This window comes from Sinohyriopsis cumingii, chromosome 2 (assembly GCF_028554795.1).
Source record: "Sinohyriopsis cumingii isolate HCF-2022 chromosome 2, ASM2855479v2, whole genome shotgun sequence".
NCBI classification, from domain to species: Eukaryota; Metazoa; Mollusca; class Bivalvia; order Unionida; family Unionidae; genus Sinohyriopsis; species Sinohyriopsis cumingii.
Window position 1 is genome coordinate 61,937,930 of NC_142962.1, and position 15,457 is coordinate 61,953,386.

At 35.6% G+C, this 15,457-nt stretch overlaps 1 long non-coding RNA gene across 1 annotated transcript in view; it reads left to right on the forward strand.

The window, feature by feature from the left end:
- The first annotated feature begins 6,096 nt into the window (after nucleotides 1–6,096).
- Nucleotides 6,097–15,457, forward strand: part of LOC149805019 (uncharacterized) — a 28,629-nt gene continuing 19,268 nt past the window's right edge. The window contains exons 1-2 of the long non-coding RNA XR_016417435.1: nucleotides 6,097–6,242; nucleotides 13,524–13,594. This is a non-coding gene — a long non-coding RNA (uncharacterized LOC149805019). The remainder of the gene's footprint in view (nucleotides 6,243–13,523; nucleotides 13,595–15,457) is intronic.

The window sequence follows — 15,457 nt, forward strand, 5'->3', positions numbered from 1 at the left end:
TCATCGGCCGAACCCGAGACTCGAACCCACGCAGACAGAGGTAAGATGGCAGTGATCCGTAACGGTGAGCGCTTTAGACCACTCGGCCACTCGGAGTCCTGTTTTGTACTGAATTATTATTTGAAAAGTTTTCTGCATTATGTGTTTCGCATTTGTTCAAGGCTCTTCAGAGAAAAACTCAAGTTGAAATCTCCAAAACAACTACTAGCTAGTTATGAAAAGAATGGACGGAGACATTTACATGTCAATAGACCTGTCTATGAATCTGTGTACGAGGGAAGAAGCAACAACACACAAATACGTGTTATTAATAATAACTTTTAATGCGCAGGAAACTACTTGTATTTACAAATTTACATTGTCAATACTTCAATCAATAAAACAACCATTACATCAATTCCCCACATATAATTCAAAGTAAATTTAATTGAAACGAGTCGATCACAAGAACAAAAATCTATAAAAAGTTCTATGTTAAAAACAAAAAATATTCTTTTTTCCAAACTCTGGTCGTCACCTTCTCGGGAAATAAAGTATGCCCACACAAGACGGAACTATTATTGTCGTCCACATATGACAGACGTATGCACCGACACCGGCTAGTCCACGCAGCACTAATATATGCCTGTTCACACATGAAAGACATATGCACACGCACACTGAATAATACACGTCCATACGTGATTTTTCCCTAGTTTTACACAGAAAAAAGGTTTGCTTCTTTACTTGAATGACATAATATCCGGTTGTCGGGTTCTTACTGATGATGTGGCACAACAGTGAGACTGTCCTGATCAACACAGGCGACGTCCTAATACAGTCAACCAAGCTAGCAAGCCACAGTTAGCGCATTTGTTCATCCCTACATGGCGTAAGAATGTGTAAATGAAGTTTGTACATCTTTCTTTTAATCGTGTAGCAAGAATACATAGGTAAGCAATTCTATCCTTATATGCACGGTTCTTGCTAACCCATACCCATGTAACTCGTGCATGTCATGTACCGTGTCCCTAGGACAGCTTAAAATGTTTGCATATCTAGTTGATCAAAACTGTCTATAACTTTATAAATTAAGCAAGTAATACAAATAGTTTACTTATACAAACGTGCATTGATCTGCAAAACCTCCGGTTCTATTCAAATTTAGGCTGATAAAGTATTTTTAAAATTATGATTTTTGCCACTAACTTGTATCATTGTTTCATTGTCAGGGGTGATGAAAGACTTATCGTTCAACATAGTCAGACTGTCAAGACAGTTTTATACATATTTTGTTTTAAATGCACTTGGCCCGTTATTCCAGGTATCTGCCCGACTGCTAGTTTCACTGGACATTTTTTGTGCCTCCAAAGTCTTGCCAAAAGTGATGGAACATTACCAGCCAAAACTATCGATTAATAACAGCCTTTTATTACAATACTAATACGAAAATCTCTATTTAATACAAATATGTAATTCAAGCTTCGTGTAAGTTATATTTCCACATACAAATAACCAAAATCCGTGACATTACGAGACAGGTTTTATACAGACCATTTAGCTGAGCTTATTTACGTACTTAAAACATGGCATTAAACATGCATATACGATATATATATATATATATATATATATATATATATATATATATATATATATATATATATATATATATATATATATATATACACACATGGCTCAATAATATACATATGTTGCTCAAAACATGCATTTACGGCTCTATAACATGCATATACGGGTCAATGCCATGGATATACGACTCAGTAGCATGTATATACGGCTCTATAACATGCATATACGGGTCAATGCCATGGATATACGACTCAGTAGCATTTATATACGGCTCTATAACATGCATATACGGGTCAATGTCATGGAGATACGACTCAATAACATGTATATACGGCTCTACAAACCTTGCGTATAAAGGTGTGGAATAGTATGGGGCATTTATAATGTGCTACATTTACGTGATCAGTAATATTGGGTATTGTGTACGAAACATGAGAAAAGTGTAACACAGAGGGACTTCAATGTTAACACTGAGGAAATGTACCCTCCAAGAAATTTCATTTAATAAAAATATGTTAATTAGCATTGGCCTTTGAATACCTTCAAGCTAATCAGTGGGATAATGATCTGGTCCTATAGATAAAACAGTCTGATCACGGACACTAAACTCATACTCCTTGTCAAATCAAAACATATTTTGAAGCGCCGCAAAATCAATGAACTTCCAATGGTATACTCATTAACAAAAGTTATGATATGCGGCCAATATTGATGATTCTGAGTACAAATTGTGTGCCAAATTGATTTGTGACAAAAGGTCTGAATATCTGAATATATCCACTGGTTACTTGATACATTGCAGAAAGGTTAAAAGTGAACAGTCTGAAAACACAACTATAAAGATCAAAAATAGTGTTGTATCTTATACCACACTGTTATGTTTCAAAATGTGAGACCCAAGTTCATGGTGAACACTTCAAAAAATTAACATATATCAAATGACAAGTTTAAATATGCGTTAAATCATAAAATCAATATCCAGGTAACAATTGACGTTGTTTCAAAGGCTGATAAACTGTCTCTGAGAGTATCAGATAAAAGACGTCCACGTGGGCAAAATTGTGTAAAGCAGACGGATTATGCATGCTATCAGTATTTCTTCTGACAGATGTGCCATTTCTATCCAGTTATCAAAAGTTCATATTAGATAAAAAAAAGTTACAAAGTCCACAGATAAAAATAATAAATGAACAAATGCTAAAACAAATAACATAACCGGTCTAGCCAGGAAAGAAACGACTTGCCCAGATTCCAAACAACCAGCTATGTCACAATCAAAACTTTCAACCAATCCTACTATCACCTTTTTGGCTGAACCAAGCAATAGTTACTAATATTTATTAACATCCTCTTCATTTTATCAAGAACTGAATGCCCTTTGCCTCATAATCAATCATTTCCTCCTCCACTACATGTTACAGTTCCACTCACAGTGTTAGCATATTCAGATTAACTGTTGACATTGTTATACCTACTGCAGTGACTTCAGAAACAATTATTATACCTATTTTTTTAAATAACAGTTTTAGTCTTTATCACAGAGGATGTTGTTCGTTTTTTCTATATATATTTTCTCTAAAGCCAACAACCATATATATATATATATATATATATATATATATATATATATATATATATATATATATATATATATATATGCATACATATATAAAATAGCCCCTTAAGAATACATGTGACACATTTTCTACTCGTATCAAACCTAAGTTCAGCATCGCTTGACATTTGACAATCCTTACTTATTAATAATTTGTGCCCAATCTGCCTATTTTCTGCCAGTCTAGAAAATGTTGTAAAGAAAGCTACTTATTTTTTAAGATCAATCGGGATACAAAAATGAGTAAATATTGTGAATATATTGTAATGCAGTCTATCATCTAGCCCTCGATTTCTTAATATTTTGTTTGCATTTACAGTGACTCTTTTCAGTAATTTAGGATTCATTTTGACTCGGAGAAAGATTCACTGCATTAATAATAATAATAATAATAATAATAATAATAATAATAATAATAATTGTACATTATAGATGTATGAAATATCATCTTGGGTAAATATTATTGCAAAAATTAATATTCTGAAACCAGGCTGTAGTTTTCAAATGACTGAACTTGAAATTTAGAAATTTCAGTTAGGTTCAACTCATTACGAGTTTTAAATTGAAAAATCCAGTATCTTTCCTATTTGTTCAAAAATATTATTTTCTGGAAATACAAAGTGCTCATCTGTAATAATATTCTTGGACATTGACATCAAGTTGGAATTATAGAGAATTCAAACAAGGACTTCTTGGATTCTATTACTGTGAATCATCGAAAGACGTTTGGCACATCATTCCAATTCAGGCTATTGGTTAATTAGTACATTAGAGACCGCATGCTAGAACAGGTACATCAACACCTTCAGCGTTGGAAATTATTTGAAATATCACTAAAGTTGATTATGAACTTTACTCATTATGACTTGTGTTAGAAATTCTAGGATTATTTGGGATTTATTTGGAAATGCCGTAAGTTATTTTTACATTTTCACATTGCATTCTAGAGAAATAAATTGTTTTGTTGAATTTTACAAAACTTGTTTGTTTTTACTCTTATTATTACTTATTCTAAGACGATAGAGTCGTAAATATAAGTACATGTATCTATAGTTCATTTGTCTGCTTTAAAATGTATTATTATTTTTTAACCTGTAACTGGCATGAAAATCTAAGCAGGCGATTCACATATGCGTACAAATAGGCTAGCGACATGTTTTTTGTGTACCTCTAGTGATTGTTGCATAATTGTGCTAAAAGGGTTGTTGTTAAAGATTTTTGGTAATGTATAGTTCAGTACAAGTGGGTGGGAATGGTACTCTGATTGGGAAGAAATGGCTGATAATTATGGTAATAGCGATATTTCATTTCTTTCAATTAAGTATCCAGCAGCATTTAACAGTGAGTGTGTAAAAGAATAACTTGCAATAAAACAAGTCCTTACCTTTTTGTCAACGGACTTTAATGTTCTCACTTCAGTGTACAATAGTATGGGGTCTGTATGTAGTGAAAATGAAATGCCACTGACACTTATTTAAAAAATCCATTTAGTGGCGATAAGTTGATTTTTTATATATAAAACTTTGAAATATTTAACATGAGCGGGCTTGTTTTGCACACATTGTTTGCCTTAAAAATGGATTCTGGTCAGTCCTGAACACGTTGACAGTAGTTTCGATAAAAACAAGGAACAAAGACATATATTGGTTATAAGCAACATTTTATGATCAAGAGAATAATACTATTCTACTTGTATTTTGGTAATAATACTAATGACACAATTTAAGTACAAAACATTATGATGATTTCCAAAATAAACAGTCTGAAATATTCATATTTGCTGCTCCCTTGTCTTTCTATACACGATGAACTACCACAAATAGTGATTCAGTTTATATCCTTGATAAATTATTTTGAGTTTAAATCTCTAACCATTTTTGCGATCATATTGATTTCAAAAGCCATGCATACCTCACCTTCATGGCAATCACTAGGGTCCATGACTTGGAAACTCTTTGAGATCCAGAGGCATGTTTACAACAACGAGTGAAAGAACCAGTTAGTAGAAACTGAGCTCTCCAGAACGCGCAATTGACTTCTCCGTTACCGAAAGATTGATAATTTCACTTCGCGTAATCTAACAAACAAACATGTGAACAAGACCTAATTGGGAAAGCATTTCGCGTTCTCGAAGTTCGAATGTGCCTTTCAGAGGCTCCAATACGCAGTTATGTAGAAACATATTGGATATTTTTTTTCCTTTATTTAAATCACATTAAAACGCGTTTGAAACGCATCGAATGTGCGTTCTAGAAGCTAGAAAACGCGATGTTGTAAGAACCAGTCAGAGAGGTATGTTTGATCACATAAAATCGCCCTTGGTCGCGTAATTAAAGAGCGATTCATGTTTTATATGCTCGAGTACGCTATCTCCTGTCTCAAATACACGTTCAAGAGGGGACTGAGGGAGAGATCATAGAATTAAAGCTAACATTACGATTTTCTCTCTTGAGATCATATATTCGAACCTCAAGAACGCGCATTGAGATTTTTCGAGTACGCGACCATGATATTCAAACCTCCCTTCACTTCGCTGTCTGAATCACGTATCGGAGCTTCAAATACGTGCATTTGAGCTTCGAGAATGCGAAACGTTTTCATCTTTTGGCCCCGTTAGCCTGTCAGTTATTTAAATTACGCAACGTGGGAGTTTCAATTCCAGAAAGTGAAGAACTCGACTGAGCGGACTGGAAACCTAGATTACGTGCATTATCAAGGTTATATGATTGAAAATGGTCTTCAGATTCTCTCTCTCTCTCTCTCTCTCTCTCTCTCTCATAATAAAGCTTCGTGATGAAGTATTTCCACGTTATGGACCAGATGGCTTACCACACGTGTTCTCTGCTAAGCGGCCGGTAACTGTTTACAAAACTATATAGCAACAGATACAATAGTTATACTGGATTGGTTTCAAACCTATGCATGAAAGAAGATACAACGCATATCTTAGAAGTAAACCCGAGGCTCATTACAGCTCTAAATGACAAGTTCTGGATGACAATCGAGCAAGGTTGCTTATCTCGTACTACAAGCTTCATCTAAGGGGTAGGAACTGGTAAAGGATTTCTCCAGTCTCTCTCTCTCTCTCTCTCTCTCTCTCCCAAGCCATCCACCCATTCACCAATTTGTGTGTATGCATTTCTTTTTAAATCGGTCTCACCTTTAAGAACAATTTATAATTGCAAGGCAGATGAATTTCTTACTTCTAAATCATTTTTAAGTGTAGATTTTAATTATTTTTTTTAGTTTTATCGTGATTTGTCTATGTAAATTGGTCTCACCATTCCTAGTGCCTCAACAATTGTGTGACATCATTGGAGGGTAATGGAGACCACGTCTTTCTCTGCGTCCTTTAAACTATTTATAAGAATGAAAATGTAAATATTTATCACTTTCGTGTGTATTACATTATTTTACCTTTCGAAGTATGAAGAATGTTGTTCTCCGTCTTACACCACATGACGTTAAAGAGAGTTTTGATGGGAGCACCGTCACTCTCATTACTTTAAATCACACACACACACACACACACACACATATATGGGGGTGGTGGGGTGGAATTTTAAAGAGCCGGGCTATCGGTCTTAATATGGTTAAAACCACAAAAGCAAAGCGCTCTTCTACGTTCAGTACTAGATTCTGCTCTGACAAATGGCTGCCCGTTTCGGTACATAAAGAGAGGATCTGGAGCATTACCTCTGAGAGGTATGTACGCTTGTAAATGAGCTATGCGACATGTAGCAGGATTTTGTAGGGCAGCAACACGTAAACTATATATGGTTGTCCCAAGCTGTATTTGATGTGTTGGAAAATTATTGTAGGACTCTTTTGAGAGAAAATGTATCAAGTCATCTTTCTGATGTGCAGTTGTTTTCACTGATATTTGTGCTATTCGAAGAAAAGCGTGAAAAGCCATACTAAACATGGCCGGATACATGTTACGCCTGAAATGGGCTGAAATAGTATGCATCAAGTGCACATTTTTCAGTTGGCATACAAATATCGTGAGATTTGTTTTGTGAATGATTTGAATGAGCTTTTGAATACAGAAAGAGGAAGAAGGGTCTGCGAGGTCAGTAGGTTTGTGCACATAGCCAATTGCAGAAATAAAAGTGGATATTGAAGATGCTGCATATTTCTTCTTGATTAAGAGCGCTATAAAAAGGGCCAGATTGGTTATTGAAACTGGGAGAGAGAATTTGTTCGAGATGTCTAATGTGAAGTCCTGATATAGTGTCGAAGCTCGCGTATATATGCTTTGTGTTACTAGGTAAAGCATGTTTTAACCAAATGGTTCAGTGTACTTTATTGCTGGGCAAGACTGGAAGAGGCGGAATGCGATGTGAGTGTGAGTCCACATATGGGGTCGTTTCGTGGAAACTCAAAACCTGTTGGCGAGAAAGAGCATCAGCGAGTTTTTTTTTTTATGCAAACCAGTTATATGCTTGGCCCTGAACAAGGTATTTAAATCCAGGCAGGATAGTACAAAGTTTCGAAATGAAGTGCATGCTTGCCTTTTTAAGATGTCAACCAAGGTTTCATTGTCTGTGTGAAAATGGCTAATGTATTGGTCAATTTTCTCCACAGACCTTGATTGTTAGAGTGATGTTGTACAAATCTATAAGAGTTATATTTCAATATGCCCATGCCTGATCCTAGAGTCCATATAAATACTGTGTACCTAGGATCGCACCGTAGCACACAGAGGTAATGGAATTTATTTACAACTCCAATGATATGGAAGTTAACCAAGGATCATACAAGATAATGTTCTGCCGTGAAAACCGGTTAAAAAGGTTCGTCATACCCTTAAATCTTAGTTTTCCTCTTTTGTTATTCTTATGTGGAGATGCGGTTTTGAGATGCCAGTTGTCAAGTTGATGAGCCGCCATAGTAAAGCTCGTCCAGGAAAAACTTTTGGCGTAGACAAGGTTAGGAGTACCTATGATGGATTGCAGCTTCTTGATGGGTGATTTTACGTTGATCTAAATATAACTGTATGAGGTATTACATTGTTCTAGTTTGTCAGTGAGAAGGCGAACCTCCATTCTCACTGAATCCAAGTCGTATCTGAGACACATAAAAAAAAAATTGTTGATAGAGCGAATGTTTTATCCGCAACCATAGGAACGACGATCGCGTCACATCCAGTAAAGAAGCGATCAAGCTTATTCTGGCATAGGTCACGAGTTGCATCTAGTACTGAAAAGATCGTCCAAAATATGTGTCATATGTGTTATTGATAACATTGTGTTCGCTATCCATTGAAGAGAACTGCTAAACGTTTCAAATATCCGGCAACTGAACTACAACCAATTCGTAAGTATTTATCAAAATTATACCCGTTCCGCCACAAAACCCCAAAACAATCATATTTGCTTGGGGCAAATAGGAAGAATGCGGAATACATTTGAAATGTCTGTTTCGGTCATAAAACACCCACTATCCAGCTGCCTTATACATGAAATTGCATTATCAATACCTTCGTAATGAACTGCAGATTGATGAGTTCGAATTCGATCGTTAACCGAATTAACCGATGAGAAGGTGAGGTGATGAACCAGTCTTATTGACCCAGGAATTTTGTTCGACTAAAATGGTGAAATGTGAAAATTATAGAAATGGTTTTGTGTAAAGGCTATACAAAGTGACCCGCTGACAATTGTTCCTGTATATTTTCTTCATTAAGTTTGGCATGTGTTTGAGTCGTTTTCAAGTTCTTGCAACGTCCCTTAACACCCAAAATCGAAACCCTTTTAAAACCTAGTATTCTTTTTTTGAAATTATCAAAATCGTGAATTGCAAGCAGTCAAGTTTAACAGGGGCAGGCAAATGATCAGCCCTGTCCATCGGCTTGTTTCTTGATGTTTGAGTTTGGGTTTCGGGGTTGTTGAAATCGTTGGGAACGAAAAAGCTGTCATATTGTGCTAAGACCTTAAAAGGATGGGCAACTGTTAGTGAGGTCCGACTCCTTTCCAAACTATTGAAGAACTTTTGCTGAAACTTGCAAGAAAATCCTGCAGAAGAGCGACCACTCTTGTGGTAAGCAAAACAACATTTTTTTTTATATTTATGTTTGCAATGGGTGAGGGAATACCTTTGTAAAGTTGTTTTGACCATGCTCTAGCAAAGCCTTCATGTATAGTTCTCAATGTATGGTTCCCCATTTAGCTTCCCCCTTGCAACCAATTGTCGAAAGTTTTCATCATACTACCGCCAATCAGCGCATCTCTCTTTGAGTTTAAGGACAGTTTCCATATGGTGGGGAAGAGCGGTACTAACAAGGGATTTTGTTTACATTGGAGACTAGTAAACCTGTTCCAAGCGATAATCCACTGTCCTATTGTGACTTTGACATTCCTGATTTTAGGGACAATGCTGAGTTCAGGACCAGTGCTGTGTATTGAGCTGAAACTTGAATCCTGCTTCCTGTGAGTTATTTAGGAGGGTAGAAAATATATGTACGAGCCTGCCCATATGTTTGTCCTAACTTTATCAGGGATTAGAGCAGATGGGGAGACCGACGAGCTTACGAATTTTTATTGAGAAAGATCATCAGAGGCAGGATTGATTTGAACACAGGGGCGATTGGAAAACCTGTGCCTGTGAGTAAAGCCGTGGTTTAGACAATGACACGGGAGACCACGGACGGTGCCGGTGCATTGTCTGTTGGCAAGGTGGGTCCAGGTTGAGGACAAGTTTCCAGACTATTTTCTGTGAAAGACCTAAACAGTGCTACCAGCTGATCAAATTTAGTATATATCCCCCGTGTAACTTGGGTGGTGAGTCTGTCGGAGACCTCTTAAGTTACAAAATTAAGAATATGGGGATCCACCCAACTCCTTCGCTGCATGTTCTAGGCTGAATATTGGTGGCCGCTGGTGCTAACAATGGTTTCGTCTTTCTGGGTCTCTTCACCTCTTTTGTACCTTGGACCTTAATGATCTGGCTCTCTTTACTGCCTTTTGTGTAATCGCCGCAGCTTTCCTTCGAGGTTGCATTCTGTAAGGAATGTTGACGAATCTGATATGTGAAAGAGTAGGAAACTGGAAGATAGAACCTCTAGTGGTTAACTGGAAGTCATGTGTCAGCGTAGTGAGATGCAGAACCAAACTAAGTTAGCAAATACATAAACTTGATTGTATTACTATGCAAGCAATCGGTAGACATTCACGACATTCACGACCCATAGTGTAATATTATGTAAATCACGGATCACTGCAGTGAGATGAGGAACATAATTACGCCAAAAATAACAAAAGTACATATAGAATATTACATTGTAATGGTACGGAACTCACTGTGAAACATGAACAGCACACAAATTGACCATTTTTAAAATGATAGGTCATTGTAGTGAGGTGCAGAAGGCAAGTACGCCAATCAGGAAACAAGTTCAAACAGAACAATTACAATCATGTGGTGCGGGACAAGTGTTTAACACATAGTCCAGTGGTACGAAACCAACTGATGGAAACACAAACATATGACTAATCATAGGTAACTGTGGTGATACGTGAAACCCAACAACACCAAGCATGAAAACTAGTACAAACCGTAAAATTTTACATGCCAGTGGTACGGAACCAACTTGGTAAAGACACAGTCTGTTGGTAAGGATCCAGCTGGTATACACACGGTCTAGTGGTAAGGAGCCAGATGGTATACACACAGGTCAGTAGTACGGAACCACCTGAAAGAAAATAAACACATCTGACTAAAATATGAAAATCATGGGTCACTGTAGAGGTGCGAACCCTAACCTAGCCAATAATAAAATAAGTACAAGACAGAACAATTACAGGCCAGTGGTATGGAAACAGCTGGTAAGGACACATTCCAGTGGTACGTAACCAACTGGAGGAAAAAATAACCCTTATATACCAATATGAAATTAGTAGGTCTATTTATTGAGGTACGAAACTAAAATATGCAGATGATGCAGCTGTTATACCTGAAATCTAAAATTAAGACAACAAATAAAACAATAAAGACAGTTTCGCGGTACAGGACCAACAGAAGGAAGTGAAACCGGACAATGTAACATTTGCCGAAACTAATTTAACAATGGGACAAGGAAAAAGAGAAAAACGAAGCAAAGGTGATTTTTTTTTTATTATAATTTTTTTGCTGTTGTTTCTTAAAAATTACTTATATATGTATGGATGTAATTTTTTTGGGTGCTGATGTATTGGTGTTATCATAATGATATGCACATAAGCTGATGATGAAATTAATTAATGTATGAGACTATGAAAATGTGTTTTTATTATTTTATTTACCGTCGACTTGTTTGAGAGCTACTATAATAGTGTGTGTGTGTGTGTGTGTGTGTGTGTGTGTGTGTAAAATGTTAAGTTGATTTGACCTCGTTGTTTTGCCTAAACTCTGTCAGGTACATCTTTTTTCACACCTTGATCTTGGCCGAGCGAAATGTAAATAAAATGGCTGAAAAGGATCAGGACATTGGATGCGAATTTATTCCACTCGAATTGGAAAGAGACGAAGATGTTCCGATTGCAGGATACCTCAGCAAACTGCGTCCTAGGTGGCGTCCTTGCTTCTCTTAAAACGGCACTGTCACGCAAATTGAAGTTAGCCTACCCTTTGAAAATAGCCCTGCTCTATTGCATTTCATTTTGCAAAGGTATTCTCAAATAGTAGAGGAAAATATAAAACTTGTATGACTTTAGGCAGTAACACTGGCATTGTTATTGTCAACTCTTCATTCTTTCTCGCTAAATTCACTGTAAAATTGAACGAAATGACAATTCAAAACGACGATGACCCTAAGGTTAGATGTTCGTCGCTGGCGTTCCTTGACGGCACATTTTAATCACTCGGAAGTCGCATACTTTCCAGGCCTGAACTTATGAAGTCGTATTATCGATTACACTGTCACATCATGAACGACCATAGCGAAGCGAAAGCCGTCAACGGATAGCGTGTAATCAATTTTCAAACTTATATGAATACTATTAAATGTGAAATTCAATTCTTAAAATTAGACAAAAATGACGCATGGAATAATGAATCTCAAGAAATAAATAAGAGAAATATGTTTGAACCATTGTTTATAAATATTGTCAAAGAATACAAGGACTGCTAGGATACATATGAAATTCCTTTATAGTGTAATATTTTGATAATTCAAGTTTTTAGCGTAACGTGATGCGATTTTAACCAGTCTAAATACTTGTGGCAAATATTTGAATTTTTTAATAACTATTTGTCATAAAGTCGTCTATTGTTTTTCAGCTAGGCTTCCATCTAAAGTTGTAGGAAATATGTGCAAAGAGATCGTTATCGTCGATGATAACGTAATTCATTACAGGCTTTTGTTAGTTGTCCAGTATAGCGAGTTACCAGCATACCATGCAACAAAAAGACTTATACCAATGCATACTTAAGATTCTCTTAATGAGGGTCGTTGTTACTAATTTTGATCGCACGACATGCTGTGGGTATATCCAGCTTTTTATTGTTATTGTAATATGTAATATATTAAGTAATGATTCTTGTAAACATAAATCTAAAATACAAATTTAAAAAAGCGAAGGTGTGTCAAAATAAATCCGCGTAACAGCTACACGAGTATAATATTCAGAGACTGTTTCATATTAAATCAAAAGTCGGTTATACCGTTTTCGAGAAAGTGCAAATATGTTTGTAATCATTCAAAGTTTGTATTATTTATATTTGTAATTTATGTACTGAAATGTTAAGCGTGACTTGTCAAATTTTGCATAAGAAAAACACTTCTTTACTATTTTAAGTATTTGCAAGGCACATGTTGTGGTCTTGTCAAAGAAGAAATAGTCTTTTTATATTTATTTATTTATTTTGCCTGAATGATAATCTAACCAAGTAAAAAAGAGAAACACAGCCATTAAATATTTCTGATATGTTTTTTTATATCAGCAATAGGAGGTATATTTCAGCCTCTCCTACTCTCCTTTCTAAATTCCTTTTGTATCCATTTCTTTCAATATTGCTAGAGTCATTTCAACTTTAAAATATAAAACCTGAATTTATGCTGTTTTATTATATTGTATTGCTTCGTACACTCCTGCAATGGTATTAAAAAGTTCGGTTTATGCTCCAATCTGTTATTTTCTGTTCCGTTTGTCTGGAATACATTCATTCCTGTCGACAGTGATATTGATACTAACTATAGATTACAATGAGTAAAGTTACTTCCCTAAACTATTCCTGTAGTTATTTCAAAATGAATATTTAAAAGAGAAAAAAACGTTGAACAAAGTACCACGTGTATCATTAACATGATGAATTACGTTGCCAGTATTCTAACTTAAGATTTTTGTTTCTCATTCAGCAATCTGACAGTTCATTCCATTCTTTCGTCGTATCAGCTGATAACTTGAATTTGTCACAGACTCAGTCGTGGTAAGTATTGCTCCTTGAACTGGAACTTGTGATATGTATGGCAAGTACAGTTCTTGGAACTTGAACTATTGGTAAACGTGTCAAGTATTGCTCTTTCAACTTCAATTTTTTGTAGATATTGCTCATTTCAAACTATCATATAATATGCTTGTACGTATACTGCAAACATATTTTACTATGTCGTGAAAGAAGTTGTATTGTCTTTGGCACATATTAAATTCTTTATGTACCTTGTGCGGAAATCATATCTCATTCGTAAGCGTAATCTGATATTGTGGCTTTCACGCTGTAATGCAAGTTCTTCACACATTAAGCGTTATAATAAAAAAAGAACGTTACTCATTCGTTTTCAGCAGCCATCACCAAGCCATCAAAAACTCACTGTCACCATAATCTTCGTATCCACTAATATTTTTTAAAACATTATTGGCTACCATGACCTTTATAATGGCTATTTTTTATTATATTTTTGTTGTTGTTGTTGGGCCTACATGATTCCCTTACTATCCATAGCGAGATAAATGTTACACTTTTGAAAAACGGCATCTAGTGTCAATTTGCGAAACCAAACTTTTTCACTTGATTTCCAAAATGTTTTATACTTGATCCATAGCTATGCGCTGTTTTTATTTCCGAGCCTGGTTGGGGGGAAGGGATGGCGGCACGCTTTATTCCTTTAGGAAACCGTCTTTCTATAACCAAGTGAGAAACAAAAACTTGATAATGTTCAACTTCTTCATGTGAAATATCTGAAACATTGTACATAATCGTTGCTCCAAACCACCGTGAATAACCTAACCTTTATCAACACAATTTAAAAAAATAGTGAAACCATTCGTGTAGTAACCGACCAAGAAATTTATTCTAGCTCAGTTTTGTTGAAACATTTGAGTTAATCGACAATTGTACGTTAGACGTTTCGTTTAACCCCTTAATTTATCAACACAATCCTTGCAAAAAATAAACTCAAATGCTAACACCCAAGCATTCACATCCAAACTCAAGCCGTTTAAAATCTAATTTTGTGTTTGGGTGGTCTAACCTCATGCTCAGTGCACCGAATCCCTCCACTAATTAAACAATATTTTCAAATTCCAACACTTAACCAACAGAAATAAACAAAATACTGTTGATCGGTTGGTCAAACAGCATAGGGAAATTAATGTCACACATCAAGTCAAAATAAAAGCAACTATCTGAAATATGCACAAAATGTTAAATAAGGTAATAAGGAAGCTTATTTTTACTTGTGATATTAAAATGCAGGGTTCCACAAAGTATATACACATTTGTATGTGTATTAAATGAAGTCTGTAATGTTTTTATTCCTGACAGGGAAGAATAATTGTTTGTTATTAATGTATGAATTTATTGACAAATAGATTGCCAATAAATATATAACGCCATACTCCACCAACACGACGTTGCATCGTCTTTCACCAACATGCATTGTTATAAGAGTTAAATACAATACTGACAAATAGATATAGCAAATAGTAATAGTGTGTGCTGTAGTATTCTTTAGACATTTATAATATTATATTTCATTTTCGCTGATTGAGCACACATTGTCTTCACTCGTCTGTTCGTTGTAACTATGACACCATGATTGATCCCAAGACAGTTTAGGTAAAATTAAATTAAATGTGAATCAAACTTGTTATATCAAAGGAGATAGATCCAAGGAGGCTTGACTCACATTCATTCCCAAGTGACATACAAGCTACACTGTCGCAAGAAAGTACTGAATAGTGTCCCTCGATGACTTCTAGGTGTACGATAAACCTTGGATTTGGTCCTCTTTGGGAACTGACAAACAATAGTGATCAGATAGGCTTTTGGTAAACATTAAATACAAGTGAA